This window comes from Coptis chinensis, chromosome 8 (genome assembly GCF_015680905.1).
Source record: "Coptis chinensis isolate HL-2020 chromosome 8, ASM1568090v1, whole genome shotgun sequence".
NCBI lineage: Eukaryota > Viridiplantae > Streptophyta > Magnoliopsida > Ranunculales > Ranunculaceae > Coptis > Coptis chinensis.
Window position 1 is genome coordinate 79,469,420 of NC_141463.1, and position 26,541 is coordinate 79,495,960.

At 36.4% G+C, this 26,541-nt stretch overlaps 2 long non-coding RNA genes across 4 annotated transcripts; both read right to left on the minus strand.

Annotated features, from left to right (window-relative positions):
* Positions 1–1,205: 1,205 nt before the first annotated feature.
* Positions 1,206–2,958, minus strand: LOC147483329 (uncharacterized). 3 transcript variants are annotated; one of them, XR_015205239.1, is made up of 5 exons: positions 2,832–2,958; positions 2,412–2,464; positions 2,232–2,328; positions 2,032–2,143; positions 1,206–1,369 (listed from the first exon to the last, which is right to left on the minus strand). It is a non-coding gene; the product is annotated as an uncharacterized LOC147483329 (long non-coding RNA). The 3 variants fall into 3 exon arrangements; XR_015205237.1 differs by lacking the exon at positions 2,832–2,958 and having other exon boundaries at positions 2,412–2,824; XR_015205238.1 differs by lacking the exons at positions 1,206–1,369; positions 2,832–2,958 and adding an exon at positions 1,448–1,516 and having other exon boundaries at positions 2,412–2,824.
* Positions 2,959–4,502: 1,544 nt separating this feature from the next.
* On the minus strand, positions 4,503–5,736 carry LOC147483330 (uncharacterized). Its single transcript, XR_015203548.1, has 3 exons — positions 5,618–5,736; positions 5,289–5,513; positions 4,503–4,605 (listed from the first exon to the last, which is right to left on the minus strand). It is a non-coding gene; the product is annotated as an uncharacterized LOC147483330 (long non-coding RNA).
* Positions 5,737–26,541: the final 20,805 nt, after the last annotated feature.

Consider the following 26,541-nt stretch of genomic DNA (forward strand, 5'->3'; position numbering starts at 1 on the left):
GAATAGTAGTCTGAACGGCACAAATGTTCCAACATAGACATATGTACACAATAAAATTAGTGTGACCAAAAAATTTAGAAGTACAGTTTCAAGTTTTGAATATATAGTCCAACAACTTCACAAAACACAACCTAACTCAATTATATCGTATTAGATTCGCGAGGTTTACTTATGATTATGATTATGATTATTATTATTTTATATATATATATATATATATATATATATATATATATATATATATATATATATATATATATATATATATATATATAAAATCTCCTATTGAAGAATCTCCTATTTGTGTTTCCATGTAAGAATATCCTATTTCTGGCAGCGCCACTTACACTCCCTGAGAAATTTATCTACTACAAAATACCATCGGCATGCAAACTATTAACACACAAACCTTAAACATGTACAAAGTAATTCATTCCCACTTGAGTACACTACTAACACCAAGAACCCCATTCAAAATTTAAACAACGACCATGAACTTATCAGATTATGCAAATATAACCAAATAACAACCATGAAAGTAAGTTTGGTGTACTTCAACTTTTAAAGATATTATGGATATAGAATCATTAATGTCTACCCATGCACGAATTGGTCTAGAAATGCTCTTAGGAAATTAAGAGTACGTGAAGAATAAAAAATAACAACCACATATTGAAACAAATAAAAACAATATAGAATATGGGGGAAAAAACACTTGGTTACTACACCATAACAGGCTATTTGCAACGGCAAAAAACCGTTGCTAATAATTTTCGCAACGCTTTTTAAGTGTTGCAAATATGGCGTGGGTAAAGTGTTGGAAATTTTTGCAACGGTTAATAAGCGTTGCAAACAGAAATTTGCAACGGTTATTAAACGTTGCAATAATGATTTGTAACATTTTTTATAACTATTTGTACACAAATTTAAAACCTTTGCAACGGTTTTTAAGCATTAGTAATTTGTTAAAAAATTACCAACGGTTCTTAAGCGTTGCAAAGTTGTTAGTTAATTTAAAAATCGTTTGTAACGGTTATAAACCGTTCTTGATGGGTTCTCACGATAAAAATAAAAAATCTCATATTTTGTTTCTCCTCTACCGACAACCATTGCCTACATAACTATCAAAGACCACACAACAACAAGAACAATGTTTCAATTTTTAAACACAAGTGACAAAGAAAGAACATATGTTTCGTGAACTGCTAATGCTAAAGAAAACAAATAAACAAACAAAAGTCTCAACTTAAGAATTCAACAAGTTTTCCTTTTTTCCTTGTCGCACAAGGATTCCCTCAGCGGACATTGCGCACTTTTTCTTCTTGTCCTAAACCAAGAGATTTATGACCATTTGCAATGCCTTTCTCATCTGCAAAACAACTCACTGCCGTTATACAAAATAGAAATTCCGTTATACAAAATAGAAATGAAAGAGCCTAAAGTAATGCGCTTTCACATGCATCTGTCTGCACCAACCAGGAAATGCGGCCAAATAATTTGGCCGGTACATTACAATCTATGGAAAACATGCATAGAATGTCATAAACATGCAAACAACAATGACAGATTTGATCATACATTAAGTTACTTGCTTCTACTCCGTTACTACTCAGGGTATTGAGGTAGGACGTTTCTTAGCATTAGGTAAAATGGTTTTTTACGATGAATCAACATAGTATTAAGTCGCTAATTTCTAATAAAATTATAGGTGAATAGAATTTGGGTCAGCATATAGTGGGTGGACTATGGAAGTACGATGGACTATTAGCTTCCTAGCTCAAGTAATTAGCTTCGTTCTTGAAAGCTCGGGCTTTAGAGGAGCTAGCATTTGCTACTTCTTAATAGAAGCAACCACTTTGTCTCTTAACTACCATCTTTATTTTAACACTACCATCCATGTAAGCACAAAGCTACATCCACTATGATTGTGAAGTTTGTCTCCGACTACCATGGAACATCATATTTGTTGCCATATACTGTAGTTCACCTAAGGAACACAATATTACAAGTGGAAACTTAAACTAAACTTACCAAAAAATTGGGTGAAAATGGAAGTGAAGAAGCTCAAATTACGCGAAACATTGTATGCCATAACGGGCGGAAGAGGTTTCACAAGGGTGTCAATGGTAAACACACGTAGAAACTGCAGAAAACAGAATGAGCATATAAGAAATCACTCAGGAATAATTCAATTCTGAAATATTATATGTATTAAAAGGGGGGAGATCGACCTGGTAGTTCCTTTGGAAGTTGTATTTGAGTTTGGGGTCAATTTGAGAGAGAGATTGAGCGTACATTTTTCAAAAACTGAAACTCACTTGGGCACTCCTGCATCAGGACAACATCTCAATATTAAGTACAAGTGTACAACTACAAGAGAAAACATAGTATGGGGGGTGGTGAAACCTCACCCCATCGTCATCCTCCCTTAAGGCGTGTATAAGCTTCTCAATTGCAAACTCTCCTGAACTAACAAACAATAACAATTAGTTATGCACAAAAATCATTCAAATGTATACTGAATACCCCATTACAGCAAATTAATTAATATATACTTTGATTTTCAGCGTATTTTTTCCTTAGTTTTTTATCGTGGGTTTTATTCTTTGCAATGCAAAGGAAAGAAGACGATTATTTTTACTCAAAAGACAAGCATATGTCTGGAATCACTCTTGTGTGAATAACTACTCGTCTCTATGAGACCTACTTAGTTTTATAAATTATGCCATAAAAGATAATAGAAGAAAAAAGTTTCAAAAATATACCAATATGACAAGAAGTGAGTAAAGGTGCAACAAGGTCGGTATTCACATAGGTCGATATTCACATACCAACAATAATTGGTAATAACCAATCTCCTTCACAAGCAACTTTAAGAAAAATTGTTGGACTTTGAAAGCGACGAAGAAACTCATGTCCAACGGAACTAAAATTAGTTTTGGAATCCTTTGCTTGAACCGAAAAGGAGGAAGTAATGCACCATTGTTCCATCCTATCTCCTCTACAAACCCGCGACTCAGAATGATAGTGCCTAATAGTTTCTCGCAAACAATTAGGGTAATCGGGCTAACTAGCAACCATCTAAGCAATTAAGCAGGCCGAGATAGTGTAAACACAAAATCCCTTAACTAGTTAAAATCCAATTCAACTTTCATCAGAAAAAAAAAAAAAAAAAAAAGGAATGAAGGATCCAAACAAGGGAAAACTGTAACTTGTAAAAGTATTTCTATTCAAGTGCAACACAAAATTACAACAATAAATAATTCAAAAAACATAATTTTTGCATCTAACTGGGATGTAGCTGCATACATCACACACACAAATTTTCTGTGTGGTCCATACCGTTTACTTATGTTTTCCAACTTCCTATTCTTTTCTCTCAATGCACCATATGAGGTGCCAGAGATATCGTAAATTATAGCAAGAGAACATAGTTTCCACGAAAATATGCTATAGAATCCACGAAAATATGCTATAGAATCCACGAAAAATAGATTTCGCATGGGTGCAATACTTTATATGGTTAATTAACTCTATCCCCACCACGAAGTCTTTCAGTACAATACCAACTTAACTAGTTCCAAAAACTTTATCCACTAGAATTCACCACTACATACAAAGTACTAAACCACAGTTCTAATGAGAAGCTACAAACTACAAAAGCTCATATCGGAGACAAGTTCAAAATGGTATCTAACAATTTGGAGGTAAAGAGTAGACAAAATAAATAATATAGTTTTAGTCCAAAAACACCGATTTATCCTTGAGAACCTGAATTTGTTCTAGTCACCCTCAACTATGAGCATATTGGCTTCCATGTACTTTTTTCTCCCACATACGAACCAATAAATCAGCGTTTTTTTGGTAAACGATACTAAAGGTGAAAAACATTGCGAAATATGTATGAATTTCTAAAGGAAAAGGAAACAGCTTAGAAGATGAAAACATACTTGAACCCAATCATCGCCAGTTCAAAACTCCCCGGCCTTTGAAAGCGATTAGTCGGATATAGTTCAACTACCAATATTCTAACAAGAGGCATTGGCTTTTTATTCCATTTATCAGCAGTCCAGTCCCTTACCACCAGAAATTATCTTGTCGAGTACTTCGCTAATTGCAAATCTTGGAAGCCCTCTAACAAATTGATGATCCTCGGATGTGTACTACCACCATTTTAGCTACAATCGGGTATGTTAGCTCTTCCAACCAATAAGTATCATAGAGAAAGAAGTAGCACTAAACAAACCTCGAAGTCGAAAAGCTTCCCCAAATTGCTTGAACCCTTCCATTATCATCGGTTAGCACACCGGAGAATGTACTACCAAAATCTGGAACAAAAAGAAAATAAGAACAATTTGAAACTAATCATAGAAAAGAAAAACATAAAGTGTAACTACCGTAGTAAATCAGCCACCTAGATAAATCCAAGACATGGAAATATAAGTACCAGATCAAGTTCAATAACTTCCATGTTTGTTGCTCTATAACGTGGGTAGTCAGTGAGAACCAATGTTCAAAGCAAAGATAGGGATTTTCTAGATATAGCCTGCAGACTTCTACTTAAACCCACAAGATAGACTGAATCTCCTCATCTCAAAGCAGGTTCTCATCATCCCAAAAGATTTGACGCACATTAAGACACGAGGAGATGGATATGGTCCATAGAATCATTTCATTTTAAATAATCACAACAGACATCCCGGTCTTACTCTTTCTAGGAATCTTAACTAAGATGCACATTTGGAAAAGCTAGTCATCGATTTAAGTGTTCTCACCACTATCTCACTTGCTATCACAGCCAACCGAAATAACTACACTGGTTGGAAAAAAAAAAATGGAATGACAATATTAATCTTTCTCGGCAGTCATGTCAAGCGAAACAATTGGAGCAAACAATTTGGGAACAAGAAGCTTTCAGCAGAATTTGTCAAGCACCGAAGTTTGGATCATAAACTAAGTTGCCTAATAAAAAGACACGCTAGACCCTTACGAAAAATAATGAAAGAACATAAATCGAACCGGATAGGGCATATGATATCCTCGGACAAGAGCATCCCTAACTCGATCTTCGATCCTCTCGATGAAGGAATAACTATGTTCATGACACTACCAACATTTACTTCAATTGATGATATAGAAAAAAAAAATTTAAAAAAAAAAAAAAAAAAAAAAAAAAACAATTGAATTCAATTCGAGTTCGTTCGAATAGGGCTCCAACTGGAAGGAATGCACACAACGAGCTCTCGTGCACTTACAAATGGCGAGAAGAAAGAAATTGGGTCACTGACCTCATCTGCAGTCCTCTTTGTCTTATGTAGTGTAAATGCTGAGAACTTTTGCAATGCAACACCTGCATTGAACCGGAGCGTATAATTTGAAGGTGCCAAATGGATGGCTCTAAGCAACGTCTTCTTGCAATCTTGCCATTGATCAGCTTCATAATGTGTACAAGCAAGATAAAGAAGTACTTGAGTGTCGGTGTTATGGTAAAATTTCCGCAAACAATTTTGATACTGTAAAAGGCAAAAAGCAAATAATAAGTGTATGCCAAATAGCAATAAATGATGAATAAAATATACATAATAAATGAAAAGAAGGAATCATAAGGTTGACTTGCCATTTTGACAGCTAAGGTAAATTGTCCCTGAGCAAAATAAACATGTGCTAAATTTATCCAAACATCTGGCATTTGGACAAAAATGCTTCCATTAGCGACTTCTTGAACCTAAATTAACAAAGATTAAATCAGATCTCGAAGTTCAATTAGACATGAATGTTCAGAATTCTATCGGGATCTTGATAACTGGGAAAAGTCGACTTCAGCCAACCTGCATAAAAAATATCTTTGGAAACGTCAAACCATCCTTTTCTCAACCAACCACCGCAATGCGCCATTGGCGACATATAAATTTGCTGGGATGTTGAACCGTAACCTACATCATAGCATTAAGTGATATTTGAGGATCTTTGTTGATTTTTAAATACCTCAGCAATTTCTTCAAATGAATTACCAATAATAAAAACCTCACAAGTGGTAAGGCGAAAAATAACATATGATTAGAAGAAGTGACCTACTGTTTTACAAACTTGAGCTCCTAAGAAAACAATATAATCTTGATACGTTTTTGTTTCTTTTTGGCAAATGGGTTCAAATGATGTATACATAATAATGGTGGTAGTTAACCTGCTCACAATGTAATAGTGTGAAAGAACAGTTCTTGACCTAACTTCAAGTGGTATCTACACTGTTTTTCCATTTCACGTCTTCACAAGAAGGAAATCGAAACGCACACATGGGATATAATACAATAAATAAAAACTTAAAAATATATGTTTAGCACCAGATTTGATCATCTATATGGAGCAATCAAATTTATTCTTTGCCGCAAATTACTTACCTTAAACATTTCTTCAATAATCTCGTTTTTTTCTCGCTTTTCAGGTCTTCACCAAATACATTCTTTCCGGAATGACTTAATAATTTTACTAATGATGTACTCATATTTCATTCTAGTTGAAATAGCAAACCTTCATGAGCTAAGCATGTCAAGCCACTTACAATTTGTTTTCACATAAATTATAAAGGGTGCATTATTAATAACTACACTAGTACTATTAAGATCCAGTAAAGTAAACAAAATTAATGAATGGATGGAAGTGAAAACATACCAATAAGTGAGGATTAGAAGAATCATCTTCAGATAAAATCATTATCCATATTTCAATACAAATACACTTATGTGTCAACTACAACATCAAACTTACGTGCATTGTAACATTGTGAAGTTGACAGATTAGTTGCGGAGGCAGATTTGGATAATTGGGAATACGACCATCAATTTCCTTGTTAGTAGAAGTAGCAACCTGAGTTCAAAAGCAGTTTTAAACAAAAAATCTACAATAGATTGAAAAAGAACAAGTAGAGAAATTCAATGCCCCATCATACTTGCTCACTATGTCCTGAGGAAAGTAGACAACGCTGGTACCAACTGTCGGAAGGGACACGAGAGGAGCAGCGCAAGCGTGCCATGGCACCGATTCCTCCGAATTCAAACATCTCTTCTCCCCTATTAGAAATTTCTACAGTACGTAATCACCCTTTAGCGGAATAATTCAATTAAAGGATGTTTCATACACCAAACTAATCAGAAACACGAGCCAAATACAATTGTTTACCTTCTTGAACTTGCTGCCCCAACCCTGAAGAAGTTGCAAGTTTCATCCTTTACTGCAGTTGATTTAAAACACAACCCATTCTTGATTACAAGTTTACCAAACCCTAGAATTTTTCTCTGCTCTCGTTTTGAAGAAAGCATTGATTAAATTGGTAAAAAAGCAAGTTTTTTCAATCGCTAAAATTGACTTTTAAATCTGTACTTAAAAACATGTTCCAAATCAAAATCGAGAGAGTCCCAACTCACTAACTTGGGGTTTTAGATGATAGAAAATCGGAGAAGATGAGAAAAACCCAAAATGTGTGTGTAGGCAGATAGAGAGAGGGGGAGGAGACTGGAGAGTGTAGCGGCGGAGAGAGAGAGAGGGGGTTATGTTTTATATTTTAAGATTGGGTATTTTAATTTGCAACACTTCTGATTCCTAAAATTCACCTAAATAAAGTAACACTTTATAACATTGCTAACGTTTATATAGTGTTGGCAATTTACTAACGCTAAATAACCATTGCAAAGCAAAAAAAATCTGTGTTATAAATATCCTATTATGGTATACAGATCCATCAATAAGTAACTACATTTACATATTTAGGATGTACTGAAATCTTATTATTATGTCAAAAGAAGTTTATCCGTTAGCATGGATGGGGCATGCTAATAACTACAGAAAAAGAAAATATAAGTCTTAAATACATTATATAAAATACAGCTAGTAGATGAGGATTAGGTGTATGAAAATAGTTACTTGAAAAATTTTATTGATAAAAAATTACTCATATGAAAGAGAAGTTCAAAGCTCCAAAACTATACATGTAAGGTTTAAAGCTTTAGATCCACTTACTAACGTTCTTATGGAACATATTAAAATATGTGGATAGTGACGACTAAAATAAATAACTTAACCTTCTCCCTAGATGAGGATGTAATTATATAAAATACAACTAGTAGATGAGAATTAGGTGAGTGAAAATAGTTACTTGAAAAATTTTATTGATAAAAAATTGCTCATATGAAAGAGAAGTTCAAAGCTCCAAAACTATACATGTAAGGTTTAAAGCTTTAGATCCATTTACTAACGTTCTTATAGAACATATTAAAATATGTGGATAGTATATAGATAGTGACGACTAAAATAAATAACTTAACCTTCTCCCTATATGAGGAAGTAGACTGCGTTGATAAACAGTTAGGGTTAGTATATATATGTAAATTAAAGTGTATGGTTTGTCAATCTCGAAATTCATAGTCAAACGTACTAATACTAGACCTGCATTACCTCCTTAACGCTCCAAACTTTATGATAAACACAAATCAAAAGAAAGAAGACTTTTGAAATAAGCACAATAGTTGTAAATTGAAGAACTCGAGAATATGAGATACTTAGAAGTTCAAGAATTGGGACATTTAGTTCCTATTTAGTTTTTTTTTTCTCGCAGCTTGTTTCTCTAGCTTTTTTATCAGCAATTTTTTTCTCCTGATTTGAATAGAGTCTCTCCTGTAATCTTTATTATTCTTTGTTTGGATGTATATAGATTAGGAACATGAAACATAATTAATTAGGACTCTTGAAGAAGAGTCTCTCTTGTAATCTTTATTATTATTTGTTTGGATGTGTATAGATTAGGAAATAGGAAACATAATTAATTAGAACTCTTAAAAATAGATTTAGTATATAATGGAAACATAATTAATTGAGACTATATATATATATATACAGATTGGCTCTCAGGCGGACTGAGAAAATGCGGACGTGAACGGACTCAAACACAAAAAAGAAATCTCACGTGGCTCCTTCCGTATTACACTTTCTCTCACCAAATTATAAATAAGAACTGGGTCCCACGGACCAAAAATGAAACTATTTTAGTTTCTCTTTCCGCCTCCCTCTTCTCTTTCACTCCACTTTCTTTTATTTTATGTATTTCTTTCCTCCTCTCCCCCATTGTCTTTTTCTTCTTCTCCATGCTCTCGACGCCTTGTGAGAAGTTCAATACACCACAATTTTATCTCTATATATATTTGAATATTCAAGACCTTTATTTTATTTTTTTTCATTTGGGTTGAATCTGAATCCAATTTCGTTTGGAAAACAACTTCAATTCTAAATACCAAATTGCGGGGAGGAGGGATGTTTATTTCTCTGATAGCACATTGCATCTTCTAATAAATTAATATATTCTATTAAAGCAATGACATATCTTATCAACAATTCAACACAAATAAGACATGAAATATTGATGACATAGTGTTGCTTTAATATCAATCAACTTGTAGAGACGAACTTGTATGGACATATATTTTGAAGTATTAATCGTTGGTGTATCACTCTAATAACTTGTGGAATTGTGTTGTGGAGTAATTCACAAATTTACTACATGATTCGGGGTGGGAATGAATTGTTAACCAGTTGTACAGTAAATTCACTGGTAGCACAAAAAAGAGTATAATGGTTTAGGAATCAATTATTTATGTGTTGTTCTCTCTTTCTCCCTAGCGGCGTCATCAATCCTATCTTATCTAGTACGTGTTAATTTTTTTTTTATATATACACTATGCACGAAATTGGTAATTGAAATTCAAAAGTTCGAGTGATCAATGCAACTTCAAGTCTGGGTTGCTCTTATTAGCTGGTTTTTATTTATTTATCTGGGTATGGTGTTTGTCAAATCAAAGAAATGACACCTACAGAACTTGGTTATTCAAGAATTTTCAAGCTTGTATAAATCAGTGGGTAGTTGGTAGTGTTGTTACTTGCTAAGAATAAGAAAGCAAATAACGACTTTGCATTTTGCAGCATAAGATTTCTTATTTCAAGAGAAGACATAACACGTGAAAAGAGTGAGAGCAGGAGGTAGAAGTGTTTTTCACTTGTTTCCTTTAGCTACACTGCTAGTTTAATACGAGAGAGGGAGAGTTAATTTCCCTATTTTTAGTGCGTGGTTTTTAAGTTTCTTTTTCACACGTGAGATTCTATTTTTTGTGAAAGTCCGTTTAAGGACGTCTTTCATATATATATATATAAAGATTAGAAATTTAGAATATTTGGTACTTTATATTATGAGTTTAATTAGATTTGGAAGTTTAGGTTTCTTGGTTATCAAGTAAGGCTTATCTATGTATATAAGGAGGCATGTGAGGGACATATATTGTCATCAATATATTTGCAACACGTGTCATTGCCATTGATCATATCTTGATACTAACTTATTGGATCATTACAATTGGTTATCTTAAGACTCATGAGTTACCAAATTGTTACAAAATGAACATGAATACATGCATAGAGCAATAATAGCTATCAATGCAATACAAAATGTCATTAACCAATGGAGCACCAGAGGGGGGAGAATTCTATGCTTCTTCTCCACTCTCCATTTTCTCCGTTCGCCATCAATCATTCAATCATAGAATCCAAACAATGAACTATGTTTGACTTGATTCCAGTTCATCAGAGAACTGGATATGTAGGCAGTTCGATCTTTCGAACTCAGTCACAACATCATTCTCCCCAAATTTCCTACACGTAAGGTTCACCCAATTAGAACCTTTACATTGGTGCCATCCGGGGGAATAATTTCTTGAAAATTCGACTACTAAAATTTTTGTTTCTTTAACTTACATTTCTATACGTTCTATTTCCAAGCCCATGAAGCGTGGTGATAGTCGCTCCTAAGAAATCGATGAGGATCAGTCATCAAACAAAAGCTAGCTCATGGAGTTAGTCAGCTAGTACATGAAAGATAAGTTTTCCCATTATCTAAACATGTATGGTATACTATATCTTTTCTTAACTGGCCCATCCAAATGGTCACATGCATGGGTTATCTCTGCTAAAAAATCACTATGGAGGGTCACTGCATGTTTAACAAATAAGTTCACAATGCAAGCGACCTACCTAGGTTCTATGCCCAAATAATGATTATGCACTGTCAAGGCTTAAAGGGAATTGAATCACGAAAATTTTGAGACCACATACTCCCTTCTCTTAATGCCTCAGTTTTAGTTATGACTTATATCAGTACATAACAACAATCTAGAGGAGCCAATATCATATATTCATTTATTTGCATGTTTAGTAATTACATACTTGCATCCAGTACCATTTGGCATTTGATATAGACAATTGAAGATGTCATGTTAGAGATGACGATACCTTTAACTGTGAGCTTGATTAGCATGTCGACCTCATAAACAATATTCCCGGTCTGGAAATGAACACCTCAGCATAGTTAAAATTCTAGTTATGTTTAAAGATCGATCTATCGATTTAATCATGGTCGATCTATCATATCTCAAGTTGTTTGTTGTGGCTCGACCTGACAAGAAATTGCAGGTTACTACACTTGTTTGCTTGTTCTGTACTGTACACATTTATTTTGACCTTTGTTGACAAGAAACTTTCAGTTTACCGCATAAGGAATCTTTTTCTTCAAAATATGTGTACTACTACTTTCGGTGATGCTAATGATCATTTTGGTTAAGGCAATATAAACAGAATGACATAAAATTATGCACTACCCACGCCTAATTTTCATCACATTTTGTTCCTATTATTGTATCGGTTACTTAATAACTATGCAATCAATATTCAAGTTTGTATACAGGAAGTCGATCAAGACGTCCTCTAGTAATCAAGAAAGGAATTAAACAATCTGGCTCATTCTTACATAAGGCAACTGTACGTACCTCCACATTCATACCCTGACTAACGACTTCATTAGGGACTTAGTCTTTACATTAAGTCTAAGAAACTGATCCTTGGTTACCTGGATAGCTCAAGTCTTAGTTGTATACTTGGACGGTTCACATATCCACTTAGCCACCTGGACGACTCACAGTTCCAGTTAGCCACTTGGACGGCTCACATGTTAAGTTAGACATCTAGACGGCCCACAGGTCCAGTCAATCACCTGAGCCGGTCACATGTTCAATTAACCAATCCTATCTAGTGAGAGTCTTTGTGCTATCAGAACTCTTATTTTCTATTTCTATAAATAAGACTCTTCACTTAACGAAGTACGAGGTTTTTTGGAGACTTGATTCTGGAAACATATTTTGGATACGTAGGCAACCATTAAAGGCACAGTCTTACTCTTTATACAACATCTTCCCTTGCAGATTTAATAGTGTGTCTGGGTGAATTCTTACCTAAACATAATTGGCACTGTCTGCAGTTCTTGTTAACGTTCCCTCTTCCACGTATCTCTCTCAATCTTTGTCAATGGCTAATATAACAAGATCTCTAGCGAACAAGCAGGCAAGAGCACAACCATCCGAGGGAAACAATCAACAAAATGTTGAAGTTTGTGTCGATCAAGTTGCATCAAACCAACAGGCTCCACCTTTGTTGCTTCAAGTACCAAGACAACGCAGATCTAAATTTCTAAGGTTACAGGCTCCAATATCTTTTCCTCCTAATGATACAAATTCGCCAGATGCAGATGCAAATATAGTTACAGATCCAAATAATATGGAAACAGGTGATGAAGACCTGACCCTGGAGGCTCTACGTAACAAACTTAGAAGGGAAAATGAGCATAACTCGGACTTGCAGAAGCAAATAAATAGAGGGAAGCAAGTACAGAAAGAAAACAATGATACTGCTTCATCCATTCCATCAAGAATCCCAAGATCTGGAGAAAACCGCAGTGTATTCCACCGATTGCAAAGCAATAACAAAAAATTCCAAACTAATGATGTTGTCCTTGAGAATCGACCAAATCAATCCAGGCCAAGAAATATTTCAACAAATTTATTAAAGTGATTGAGGACTCTTGATGTCCGTGCTGTAAACTATAACAATGGTTGTAATAACAGGTGTGATAGACAACATCATAGGTCACATACCAGTCGTCGTATCTCCCCAAGGGAGTCTGATTCACACCCAACAAGCTACCAGCCATACTACCAAGGTAATACAAACCTCGTAAGCCAAGATAGAAGCACATTACGGCGGTTAGATTGGATGATACCACCCAATAGTAGAACTCACTTGGGACAATCAAGTTATGACCTCAGGCAAGATTTGAATCACGACCTGAGACTTGACTTGAATGAAATGAATCAGTACAGAAGACAACTTGAAGACCGACATAGAGATAACACTCATCATACAGATTACTCTCCAGTGCGCCGAGACATTTCAAACTACTGCCATAGATCTCGCAATCCAGAGCACTAAACTTTTCCAGATCTAGGCAACAACTGGGGTTAAGCATATGTAACACAAGGTCAAGAAGTTCAACCACAAATCGTCCGTCGCCAAAAAAATGCAGGAATAACATATACTGAACAGCAGATTAAAGACATTATTAAAAAGGCAATGAACAATACTGATCTAGCGAAAAAATGCTGGAAAGACTTAGCTGTAAATGAAGATATCGTTGGATGTTTTTCCTTGCGTATACAAAATACAGAACATCAGGAAGTATTCAAACACCCAGAGTTGCCTAAGTACGATGAAGCAGAAGGTGATCCAATTATGGAGTTCAAAAGTAGGCTAGTTCTTTGGCATAAGGATGACGCTCTCTTGTGTAAACTTTTTCCGGCAACTCTAAAAGGGGAATCTTTGCGATGGCTATCGGAAATTCCAGCTAGATCAATCAAATCTTTCCAGGAATTAGCAGATCAGTTCACATATCAATTTCAACATAATTGGACTCGTCCTAAAGATGTCAATATCTTGCTAAACACAAAACAACAGAAGGATGAAACACTTGCAAAATTCGTTGTCCGATTTCGCCAAATCCAAGCAGGTGTTACAGATATTCCAGCTATGATGATCATTCACGCATTCAAAGAAGCTCTCCATTTTTATACTAACGGAATATATAACTCACTGGTAAGAGATCCTCCCCAGACAAAATCTGACTTGTTCACACGAACGCTACAGTTCATCAATGTTGAAACAGATGCGGCAGCAAGAACTTCAAGGGACAAAGATTTTCGAGATAAAGAATTTACAGAAACCAAAAGCAAGCAAAAACAAAGCACAATGGAAACTCAACAACCGAAGCAGGATCTTAAAAAGACAAACAATTTTCGTGAAGAAATGAAGCTCACTCCATTGAAATACCAAATATGCCTCGATCTATGACAAGATTAAAAGTCGCAATCTGCTTTTCCCTCCAATGCCTTTACCTGAAGATACAAAGTCTAGGTGTGATAAAAATCTATGGTGTCTTTTCCACAATGACTTTGGTCACGAAACTGAACAATGCAGATCTTTACGAGGAAAGATACAAAAGCTAGTAGAGAAGGGACAACTAGAGGAATCCTTAAGCACCAAAAGTGCTCAATAGAATTTGTCAATCTCAGGTTACAACGTCATCAAAGTTGGTCACACCAGAATCAATGACATGTCATGCACAAAACAAAAATATGGGCAAAGAGAAAAGTTGGGATTTTTACGTGAATAATATCACATAAATAGCTTTGATTTTATTGAAGGAACTCGCATAGAAACCATCGAACCTAGCCCACTGTGTTTTATCGACAGAGACCTAATTGGCGTCCAACACCCTAATTACGATGCCATCGTTATCACAACTTACATTGGTCTATGGCGAGTGCAGCATGTCATGATAGACACTAGAAGTTCAGTTAGTGTAATTTTTGCAGGTTGTTACAATGACATGAAACTTTTAGAAAATTTGATTGTCACAGATAACAACCCAATAATCGGTTTTGCTGGAACAACAACAACTCCAGTCGAAAGAGTTTCTTTACCAGTCAAACTTATGGTAAGGCGGTCAACATTGATTTTCTTTTAATAAACTACAAATCTTCCTACAATGCAATTTTAGGTATGGATTGGCTCCACTGTATGGGTGTTGTTGTCTCTACCCTCCACCAAGCAGTGAAATTTCCATCTCTAGACAAAATTTGCAAAATACGAGGAGACCAGATGGCTTCTAGCCGTTGTCACGAAAAAATATTAGATGATTACCGTCAATTTGATATGCATGGAAACACATTTTAAGCAATTCACAAGAATTCATTCAAGCACAATCCGAACCATAAATAATCTGTTCAACCATATCATCAAGTGAAGGACCACCGACTATAAACCGCCTCTTAGAAGTTTATATTGGAGAGTCTAGCAGAGAAACAACCTTCATATCAGCTGAGCTGTCAGAAAATGAACAAAGGGAAATGGTTACTCTAGTCAGAAAGAACAAGATCATTTTTGCTTGGTCTTTGGAGCAAATGCTAGGTATACACCCAAATGTTGCCTGTCACAAGCTTGACACTGATACAAGTGTTAAGCCTATAAGACAAAAGCCCAGACGTATGGCTCCTGATAGAAAGCTGAAGGTTAAAGAAGAGATTGATCATTTACTTTCTGTCAATTTTATTCGACCAGTTTCATACCCTTGATGGTTGTCCAACGTGGTAGCAGTGCAGAAGAAGAATGGCAAGATGAGAGTATGTATAGACTTCACCAATCTTAACAAAGCCTTCCCTATACATCCATTCCCTCTTCTGCGAATATCAGAACTTGTTGATGCTACATCTGGATTTCCATGCCTATCATTTATGGATGCTTCTTCAGGATACTATCAGATCCCGTTGTCTGGTGAAGACTAGGAATTAACATCATTCATAACTGATCAAGGTATTGTTTGCTATCAAGTGATGCCTTTCGGGTTGAAGAATGTTGGCGCCACTTACCAGCAAATGATCAATACTATATTTGGAGACATGCTAGGCAAGATTATGGAAGCATACATTGATGACTTGGTTGTTAAATCCAAAATTAGTAGTGATCATTTGGTAGATTTACAAGAAGTATTCACAAGAGTGGAAAAGTTTAATATGCGACTCAATCCTTCAAAATGCTCTTTTGGCTTGATCTCAGGGAAGTTCTTGGGTTACTTGATGACTCGTAGAGGAATTAAAGCAAACCCTGAACAAATCAGAGCAATCCTCGATATGTCATCACCAAAGAAAAAGAAGGAGATACAACAACTCACGAGGTGCCTGACAGTGATAAATCGTTTCATCTCTAAATATTCTGATAAATGTCGTCCTTTCTTTTAGACTTTAAAAGATTCAGCAGTATGGAATGATGAATGTGAAAATGCCTTTCAATCAATTAAAAACTATCTGGTTTCACCTCCCATTCTGGCTAGTCCAACTACAGGGAACCTGTAGAAATTTACTTGGCTGCCACAAACACGGCGGTAAGTACCGTTTTGTTTGTTGATGGCGAAGATTGTCGTCCAATTTTTTTCATTAGCAAAACTCTAATGGGGGCGGAAACTAGATATTCAAGAATTGAGAAAATTGCTCTCGCTTTGGTTCACTCTGCAAGACACCTTAAGTCATACTTTCAAGGACGATTGGTCAAGGTATACACTGAGTACCCTCTTCGTAAAGTCCTCCATAATGCGCAAGAATTGAGTAGACTGGTAGAATGGGAAAGTTATTTGAATGCATATAGCATTACTTTCGAACCGTGTACTTCCAAAAAATGTCATGTTATTGCATCTTTAATGTATGATTTTCCAATCGATGATATGGTCCCAGAAAATAATCAAGACGAAAGCCCATCCGTTGAAGAGGCAACAATTGGGGGCGGCAAGGTCCCATCAACGTCTATTACCCTGTCTTTAGACGTCTGGATAATCTACACAGACGGGTTACATAACAAGTTTGGATTCGGGCTCGAGTGTGTTTTTATTAAGCCTGGTGATTTAGTAATTGAGCGCTCAGTTCGTTTCGGTTTCAAAGCATCTAACAATGCAGAAAAATATGAAGCAGTCCTTTATGCCATGCGTACCGCTTTAGAATTTAAAGTTCAAAAGCTTCAGGTTTTTACAGACTCTCGATTAGTGGCATGTCAATTTGAAGGCACTTTTGAAGCACGAGATGATAAGATGGAAGCATATCTAGACTTAATCCATAGGCTTGCTTGTCAATTTGATGTCATTTCAATCATTCTAGGACCTCGAAATGACATAAGACATGCAGATGCCTTAGCATACCTCTCTGCAGCAGTTGCTATTGATGGCCCAAGAAACGTCAGCATTGACTTCCAGCAAGATCCAAGTATTGACTTGTCAGTTGAGCAACTTATTGATATATACATTAACGTGTGCTATTTTTTCACTGCTTCTTCAAAGCCATCACCTTCAAGTATTCATGCTGTGAACACCAGAAAAAGAAAGTATGACAATGATGACGTTTTGTTGCCTAACAAATTTAACATTGACTCCCTGTAAGATGGAGGAATGTGTATTGAAGGAAATGACACATAAATTGTTCAAGGTGACCAGGATGTCGACAAATCAATAGAGGAGCCACGCGTCTTTAATCTACCTATGTTAGAAGCACCAACTAAAGACTGGCGAACCACATTAATTACCTTCTGAGCAACGACATCATCCCTTCAAACCCCAAACTCGCTGAAACGGTCAAGCGAGACGCTTGGAAATTCGTAATAGTATCTTCGTCCAATGGTGTTCTACAATTGTATATATAGAAAGGGACATCCCTTGTCTCCCATGCTTAGATGCCTCACCCAAATAGAAGGTCTACTTGTGTTACAAGAAATTCATGCAGGCATTTGTGGCAATCACGCCGGTAGTCGAAATTTAGCTCATAAAGCAATGACACAGGGATATTGGTGGCCTCGTATGCAGCTAGATGCCAAACATATTTCTCAGACATGCGTTCCTTGTCGGAAGCACTACCACATAGGCATTCTACCTGCCACAAAATTGCATCCAATTTTTTCTACATGGCCATTTGCAAAATGTGGTTTAGACATCATTGGCCATTTCCCTAGAGCTCCAGGGAAAGTGCGTTTCTTGTTGGTTGCTACATATTACTTTACTAAATGGGCGGAAGTACAACCCTTAGTGCATATTCAAGCTTCCGATGTCAAGCGCTTTTTGTGGAAAGATATAGTTTTTCGTTTTGGCATCCCTACTGAGTTACTACCTAATAATGGCAAGCAGTTCATTGCAATTGAAATACAAAATTTCTGCGTTAGTCTCCATATCCAGCATAATTTTTCTGCTCCATATCATCCTCAAGCTAACGGACAAGATGAAACAACAAACAAGTCTATCTTATCTATCCTTACACGTTGTCTAGAACAAGCTAAGGGGAAATAGACAAAAGAACTACTAGTCGTGCTTTGGGCATACAGAACCACTCCAAAACGCTCAACCGGTTTGTTCCCATTTAACTTGGCTTATGGTGCGGACACAGTCTTACCTACTGAAATATTTGCTAAAACGACTTGCACCACTGCAATGAAAGCTGGTTGTAATGACGAAATGGTGGCTCACTCTAAAGCCAATTTAGATGAAATTTTCAAAGAAAGTATAGCTCGTCTACTCCACTACCAGTCTTCAATGAAAAGACAGTATGACAAGAAGCTTTGCTTAAAAGTTTTCCAAGAAGGCGATTGGGTGTTATGCAGAAAATCTAAAATCATCGACATGGGGAAGCTATGTGAAAATTGGGAAGAACCATTTGTGGTTGATCATCCTGCCTTGAAAGGATTATATTTCCTTTGCACCATTTCGAGAACACCTTTCCCAAAACCATGGAATGCACTCCATCTTAGGCGTTTTTATCGTTAGGTTCTGTTTGATACTTACCATATCAATAGATTAATTGTTTTTTTTTCTAGTTTTCATGGTTCATTGGAAAATGTCATCGTACATCTTTTCATGTTTGTTCAACATATCAATGCTTAATAAAAGTTCATTTGTTAGCATTTATTTCGATCATCGCTTACACTTCGGGGTATATATTATTACGATTCTTGTTACTATTAGAATTTGCGTTTGCAATTCAAACTCTATGCATTCAAAGTCATGGAGTTTGTGTTTGTGATAACAACCTCTGTGCATTCAAAGTCATGGAGTTTGCGTTTGTGATACCAAACTCTGTGCATTCAAAGTCATGGAGTTTGTGTTTGTGATACTAAACATTGTGCATTCAAAGTCATGGAGTTTGTGTTTGCAATACCAAACTCTGTGCATTCAAAGTCATGGAGTTTGCGTTTGCGATACCAAACTCTATGCAGTCAAAATCATGGAATTTGTGTTTGCAATAACTGATTGTATATACTCAAAGCCATGAAATTTGGTTTATGATACCAAAATAGATACAATAAACGCAATAAAGCAGGTTAACATTTCAATGTTTACGCTTGAGTCGATTCTAAAAATTGTTATAGCTTCATTCAAGCTCCCCATGAGTGTTCATTTCTCCGCTTTAAAATTCATCAATGACCCTCAAAACATTGAGTAATTTTTAAGTAAATAACCAAGTCGAATTGATCGTATGATGTGCAAATTGTATGAGCAGTACATATTCTATTTACTGGTTTACACAATCAGTGATAAGATTCCATCTTTGGCATACGTTTAATTGGAATGTATTGCTAAATGACGTCTTAGACTTTTTCAAATACATGGTCTAATTACTTTAACAGTTAATATGGTTCAATTTCTTTTTCCTATTTTTTTTCTTTGCCACATCCAATAAATTCCATATGGCAAAGAGGGGGCAATGTACGTACCTCCACATTCGTACCCTGACTAACGACTTCATTAGGGACTTAGTCTTTACATTAAGTCTAAGAGACCGATCCTTGGTTACCTGGATGGCTCAATTCTTAGCTGTATACTTGGACGACTCACATGTCCACTTAGCTACCTGGACGGCTCACAGTTCCAGTTAGCCACTTGGATGGCTCACATGTCCACTTAACCACCTAGACGGCTCACAGTTCTAGTTAGCCACTTGGACGGCTCACATGTTAAGTTAGACATATGGACGGCCCATAGGTCCAGTCAATCACCTGAGCCGGTCACATGTTCAATTAACCAGTTCTATCTAGTAAGAGTCCTTGTGCTCTCAGAACTCTTATTTTCTATTTATATAAATATGACTCTTCACTTAACAAAGAACAAGGTTTTTTGGAGACTTGATTCTGGAAACAAATTCTGGATACGTAGGCAACCATTAAAGGCACAATCTCACTCTTTATACAACATCTTCCTTTGCAGATTCAATAGTGTGTCTGGGTGAATTCTTACCCAAACAGCAACCTCGCAAAATTTGAGACTACTACTGTTTTTTCCTGGTGTAGCTAAGCTGTTATAGGAGATACAAATTCGATCTTCGCACTTTACAACCTCATCAACATGTAGCTACTAATGAATTTTCTATTATAGTTGGATCCTTTGCAGGTCGGCTATACTTTGAACATACATGGGGCTGCATTTGTTGTACATGTCTTTTACACTAAGAAATGCAGGCGATCTACATCCATGGATGCTCAATTCAACTCCATTTTGTTTTGAGATCAAACTCCAAACCAGGGGCTAGCTACAGCCATGTCCTATGCGAAGTCCAATTGATATAAGATTTACGCTTAACACCCTATACAAATACAAATCGATGCTACTAATTACTTTTCATACAACACCCTCCTTGGCGGTGTCGCTTAAGCTTGTACTTGAACCGGTGCAACATATATACATAACAGCTCAAGCTTTCAGTCGACTTAATTAACATCGTACTCAGATATTGAGAACAGCTGAATTAATGAGGTTACATAGACTATATACAGATGACTAGCACAAAATGCAGGAGTTGTTTTGGAGCAAGCTTTGGCGGCATAGTCAGTTAGTTGATTCCACTCCAAATTTGAGGGCTATGATAGCTGTGGTCACTTACATTAGCATGTTGAAGAGATTCATTCTAAGCTGGATCAACTATATAACTTGCATTTTCAATGACTAGTATTGCCATTTGGCATTTGGCATTTTGAGTGCCACCTTGTAGGACATCCTCGCCCAATGTGCAAGGGTTTGACTAAACAATCAACCTTGCATTATACCACTAATTTTTATATCTACATCTCTACCTACTGCAGGTCGATTACACGTACTCCAAGCTGGGGCTAGCTACAACGATCAGCGCAAATCTAGTGCATGTCAATCAATCTCCAAATTGGGGGCTACCCACAGCCATCTCCGAACTGGGGCTAGTCATTGCCATCTAAACATGTTCAATTAAGTTATTACGCTGCACATCTCTAGAATTACTACTGTTAGTTTGTACTAACTATTTGGAGTTAGCACACATTTTTCACATGTCAATCAAGCTCCAAAATCACAGGCTAGCTATCATCTTAATTCAAAGCTAACTGTCAACCATAGTAACTCCCTCAAAAGGCTAGCTATCAACCAATCAGTTTGATGTCTTGCTAAAGACCAAGTTCGATTCAACTATAGTCATGCCAATTCAAGGCTAGTTATCAACTGCGATCTCTAAATCAGAACGTTCACTCGAGTAGAACGCTTACTTAAGCACCAATAATGGTCCCTTGACCTACACTCACTCGAGCAGAATGCTTCCATAAGTGCTAAAAGGTCCCTTGACCTACGCTCACGGGACTTAAGCACCAATGGTCCCTTGACCTATGCTCACTCAAGCAGAACGCTTACTTAAACACCAATGGTCCCTTGACCTACGCTCACTCGAGCAGAACACTTCCATAAGGGCTAAAAGGTCCCTTGACCTGCTGGAGTAGAACGCTTACTTAAGCACTAATGGTCCCTTGACCTACGCTCACTCGAGCAAAACACTTCCATAAGCACTAAAAGGTCCCTTGACCTACTGGAGTAGAACGCTTACATAAGCGCTAAATGGTCTCTTGACCTACGCTCACATAAGTAGAATGCTTACATAACTGCTAAATGGTCCCTGGACCTACGCTCACAGGAGCTCCAACACGTTCACTGTTCCTCTTGGACACGTGTCAAATTATTTCTCTCGTCAGATCTTTCTTAAGAAAGCACGACTTAATGAGAAGGGGCTGTGTGAGGGACATATATTGTTATCAATATATTTGCGACACGTGTCATTGCAATTGATCATATCTTGAGACTAACTTATTGGATCATTACAATTGGTCATCTCAAGAGTCATGAGTTATCAAATGGTTACAAAATGAACATGAATACATGCATAGAGCAATAATAGCTATCAATGGAATGCTAAATGTCATTAACCAATAGAGCACCAAAGGGGGGGAGAGAATTCTATATATTTTCTCTCTACTCTCTAACAAGGGGGGGGGGGGGGATTCTATGCTTCCTCTCCACTCTCCATCTTCTCCGTTCGCCATCGATCATAGAATCCAAACAATGAACTACATTTGACTTGATTCCAGTTCGTCAGAGAACTGGATACGTAGGCAATTCGATCCTTCGAACTTAGTCACAACATCATTCTCCCCAAATTTTCTACACACCTAAGGTTCGCCCAATTAGAACCTTTACAAGACTAATTGTAGTTTAGTTGGGGAATTCAATTATCAATTATCAAACTATGTCAATCTGTGATTAATGGGCAACCAAGGTGAAAAGCTAGAAGCTTTAGTAGAACATATAATAACTGGTGAAGGAAGATGAAAATGTGCTTCTCTGGAGATGTAAGTTATAGTCATCGTGTTTAATTCCTAGCGGCCTCAAACTTTTAATCATCTTCAGTACAATGTTTTTATACATATATCTTTATGCTCGTTGTTGGCATGTAGGAGCTCAAGCCTCTATAAATATGAGAGAGAAGGAAATGTTGGCATGTACGCGATGGGGCCGCACGCACACCATATGAATTTAATGTGTTAATATGTTTTTGATCACTAGTGCTACCTAGAAGTATTGCTCACTAGTGCTTAAATCCCTTCAGATATTAAGGTCGGGCCAGCCTGACCCTAAAGTCAGCTATAGCTGGGCCAGGTAGGGTCATAAGTCTAAATCTCACGCCCATACCCTACCCTAAGCCCTCTTTAAGGGCTTTAGGGCCGGGCCTCTATGTTTTATTCTTTTTATTGCATCAATTTTAAAACTAATTTATATTTACAAAGATCTGCAAACTCAAAGTCCTACTACTTTGAAATTTGAATGACAACCAATCTAGTAATAATCCCTGATAAGTCCAACAATTTAAAATGCACATCCACAATCTAATGAACTAAAGTACATACAGACTCATACTTGTATTTCAAAATTACAGTTAAAATGCATAAAACACATTTTGGAAGGAGCTTTCACTGACATCAATATGTTTTTCATTGTACTAAAACCTCACCAAAATTACATTTAACATTGAAAAGCACAAAGACAAATTAGAGTTTGGAATGAGTTTTTACTAACGTTAACCTATTTTTCATTAGGCTAGCTAGTGTTCATTATTCTTCGTGGCAGCTAGATTAGATGGGGAGTTGTGATCGAGATAGAAACAATCAGGTTTACAAGTTTTTCTTATATAAGACAAGTTATTAGAAAGGATAATACTATTTTAATTGGAAATATTTAACAAGGAGTTGGATAGTAGTTATGGTATGTGCATATTTATAGAGAAGCTTGGTGAGGGCTTGGTTAAGGTCGGGATAATGAGGGTTGAATTATAGTCGGGTCTATGTTTCAAAACCTTAGCCTTGGCCCTGCCTTAGAAGGTATCAGGGCGGCTCGGCCCTACCCTAAACTCTGTGAGGGCCTTATAGGGCTTAGGGTCAGGCCGGTCAAGGCCAGGTTAGGATCGTTAGGGCCAAATTCTCACCCTAGCTACTAGTGCTGCCCACTTTTGGTGCGCATGCGTAAGTGTTGCTCACTAGTGCTGCCCACTTTTGGTGCCTACGAGATGATGACATCTTCCTCCGTTGTTGTTAATCATTGTCTTGTATTCAGTCTATACACTATGGTTTACATTAAATATGATTGTATTGTAGAAGTGTCAACGATGTTGTCGTTGTCTATCTCATAGTTGTTTCCTTTGGCTTCAAGCTTGCAATATTGTAGTGTCCCCTTTGTAGCAATGGAATCGTCTTGTGTGCAGTTATGTTTTCCATCACTAAAGCCTAAGGAGCAAAAATAAATTGAAACAAAAAATTAAAAGAAGAAAAGAAAAAAGAAAAAAATTGAAACTTTAAACTGTAAAAGTTTGGATTTGCATTGTGGTGGCCATTAATGAAGGTGGTAGAGGATGCAAATATTGAGCTTTTTGGTTTATAGATGAGTCTCTTGATCCAGCGAGTTGTTGTGTTAGACTGATGAACTCTTGTTTGCCTATTTGTCTGAGATTGAGTAACAACCATTGATGGACATTGGTGGAACTTGAAAGTAGTATACCTATTTCGGCTGATAGTTGAACTTGAATGCTTGTTTAACTTCTTCATTCTGCTTTCCGCCATGGTTGACTTTAGTGTTCTTCTATGTAAGGGTGTGAGATTTGATAACATCTTGGAGCACTTGTAGAAATTCTTTTGCATTTTCTCTATTATTGATAGTTGTATTAGCTTCCCTTTGTTCAGTTGCTTCTACAAGTTGTCGATAAGTTTTTTTGCTTTTTCTGAGCCTTTCACGCAGCACTTCCAAGGTAAGCTTTTCATCATCTATCTCTATATTTTCTAGATCTATATCTTGAGAAATTGTGCCATTATGAGTAGAAGATATTAGCTAGTGAGATAGTGGAAGTTTAGATCTGTGCTTAGCTTTCATGGTATTTGAAGCTGCGAAGGTGGAACCTTTTGGTAAAATGGAACTTGATTGACTTGATATTTAAGATTTGCTAAGTTGTTTCCATCGGAATATTGTGTTCTTGCCTAATTTCTTACTTGAGATCGATCTTGTAGTTATCGCCATTAATGAAACTTGGAGGAGAAATCATGAAAGATGTCTCGTTTATAAGGACTATAGACGGCGCCAATTATGTTTGGGCAATAATTCACCTAAACACACTAATGAAGTCATAAGGGTGTTGACTGTAATATAGGAGAGACTGAACCTTGTGGTTGCCTACTTATCCAGAGTGTTTTCCATAATTAAGTCTCCATGTGCGTAGTTCTTTAGTGAGATGAGAAGGGGTATTTATATGTGAATGATTCCTTATTGCCTAAGGAATATAGTTTCATTAATAGTCAGAATATTTCCCTTATTGTTTAAAGAACAATATCTTACCATATTTCTATATACTATATAGACCGAAACCTGCTATATATATCGAGCTGCCACAAAAGAGGGCAACTTAAGTTGCCACATAAGTACGCTACACAAGTAGTAGGGTAGCTTAAGCTGCTACAAAAATGGCAACACAAATAGGCCACACTAGTGGGCAACACATGTATGCCATACTAGTGGGCAAGGACACTGTGTATTAGTACCCAACGACGGTCAGTTGTTGGGGTACGATCATAGTGGTACATACATTTTTGACGAATTATGTGGTCTTGATACCTTGAATCTATTGAAGCACAAAATGTCTGGAAAAGTTCGATTGGTTATGAGATAACCTGAGATGCTCAAGATCTGCGTGAATCATCCAAGTAAAGAATTGTGCTCGCCGTATTTGACTTCACTCTATTATGCTCTGCTTTTGTTTAGTTTTTTTTTTAGAAATGATGGTGTAGGAAGACGAAGGAGACGATAATTCCTGTGTATGGGATGTAACTGATTTTTCTAGCGGGGACTCAGAGGAGGTACTTTTTCTTATGATGTTCTTATCTAAGCGGGGTGAGTATTAATTGCTTTAAAAGAAATTGTTTATAACAGAGATGTCTCAATGTTTTTACTTGTATTATCGAAAAAAAAAATTTGTTTTTACTTGGGGCTAAATTTGATTTCAATTATTGTTAGGTTTTATAGATTGTTGTTTTGAATTTCAGAATAAACAACCGCATGAGTGTAACAATTCTTGATATCAACCTTGTAATAGTATCATGCCATCGTTACAAGAAATTGGGTTAGGAAGCCTGTTTTAGAAAAGTTTGCATTTAAAAGATTGAAGAATATTATTTTATAGATTTTGAGGCTTTGACTATAACTACCCACATTTTTGTGGAAGTGGACAATTTTGTTATTGAGTTTTATAACCGTTTTATTATCTCTTTTAACCTTAAATAACTACCAAATATTTTCACTAAAAATAAAGTAATGAAATTCACTTATAACCACATGGTTTGCATTTTAATATGGTATATCACAAACAAAAACCACAAAAATTAAACCACCTACGTTATAAACTTAACATTTTAAAATGCAGATGCACCCACATTATAAACTTGCTTACACATTTTAAAGTGCATATGCAAATGCATTTTAAAATGCAAATACAAAATGCATTTTATTATGATGTGGGTTCGACCAACTACTATGAAATGCAACGAGTTGGTTTATGGTTTAGTGTCTAGAAGTTTAGAGTTTAGGCTTAGGGCCTAGTTTACAGGGGGTTAGGGGATAATGTCTTAAGGTTTAGGGTATAGTTTGTAAGGGTTTAGGGTTTAGGCTTAGTGTCTAGTTTATAAGAATTTTGGGCTTAGTGTCCAGATGTGTAA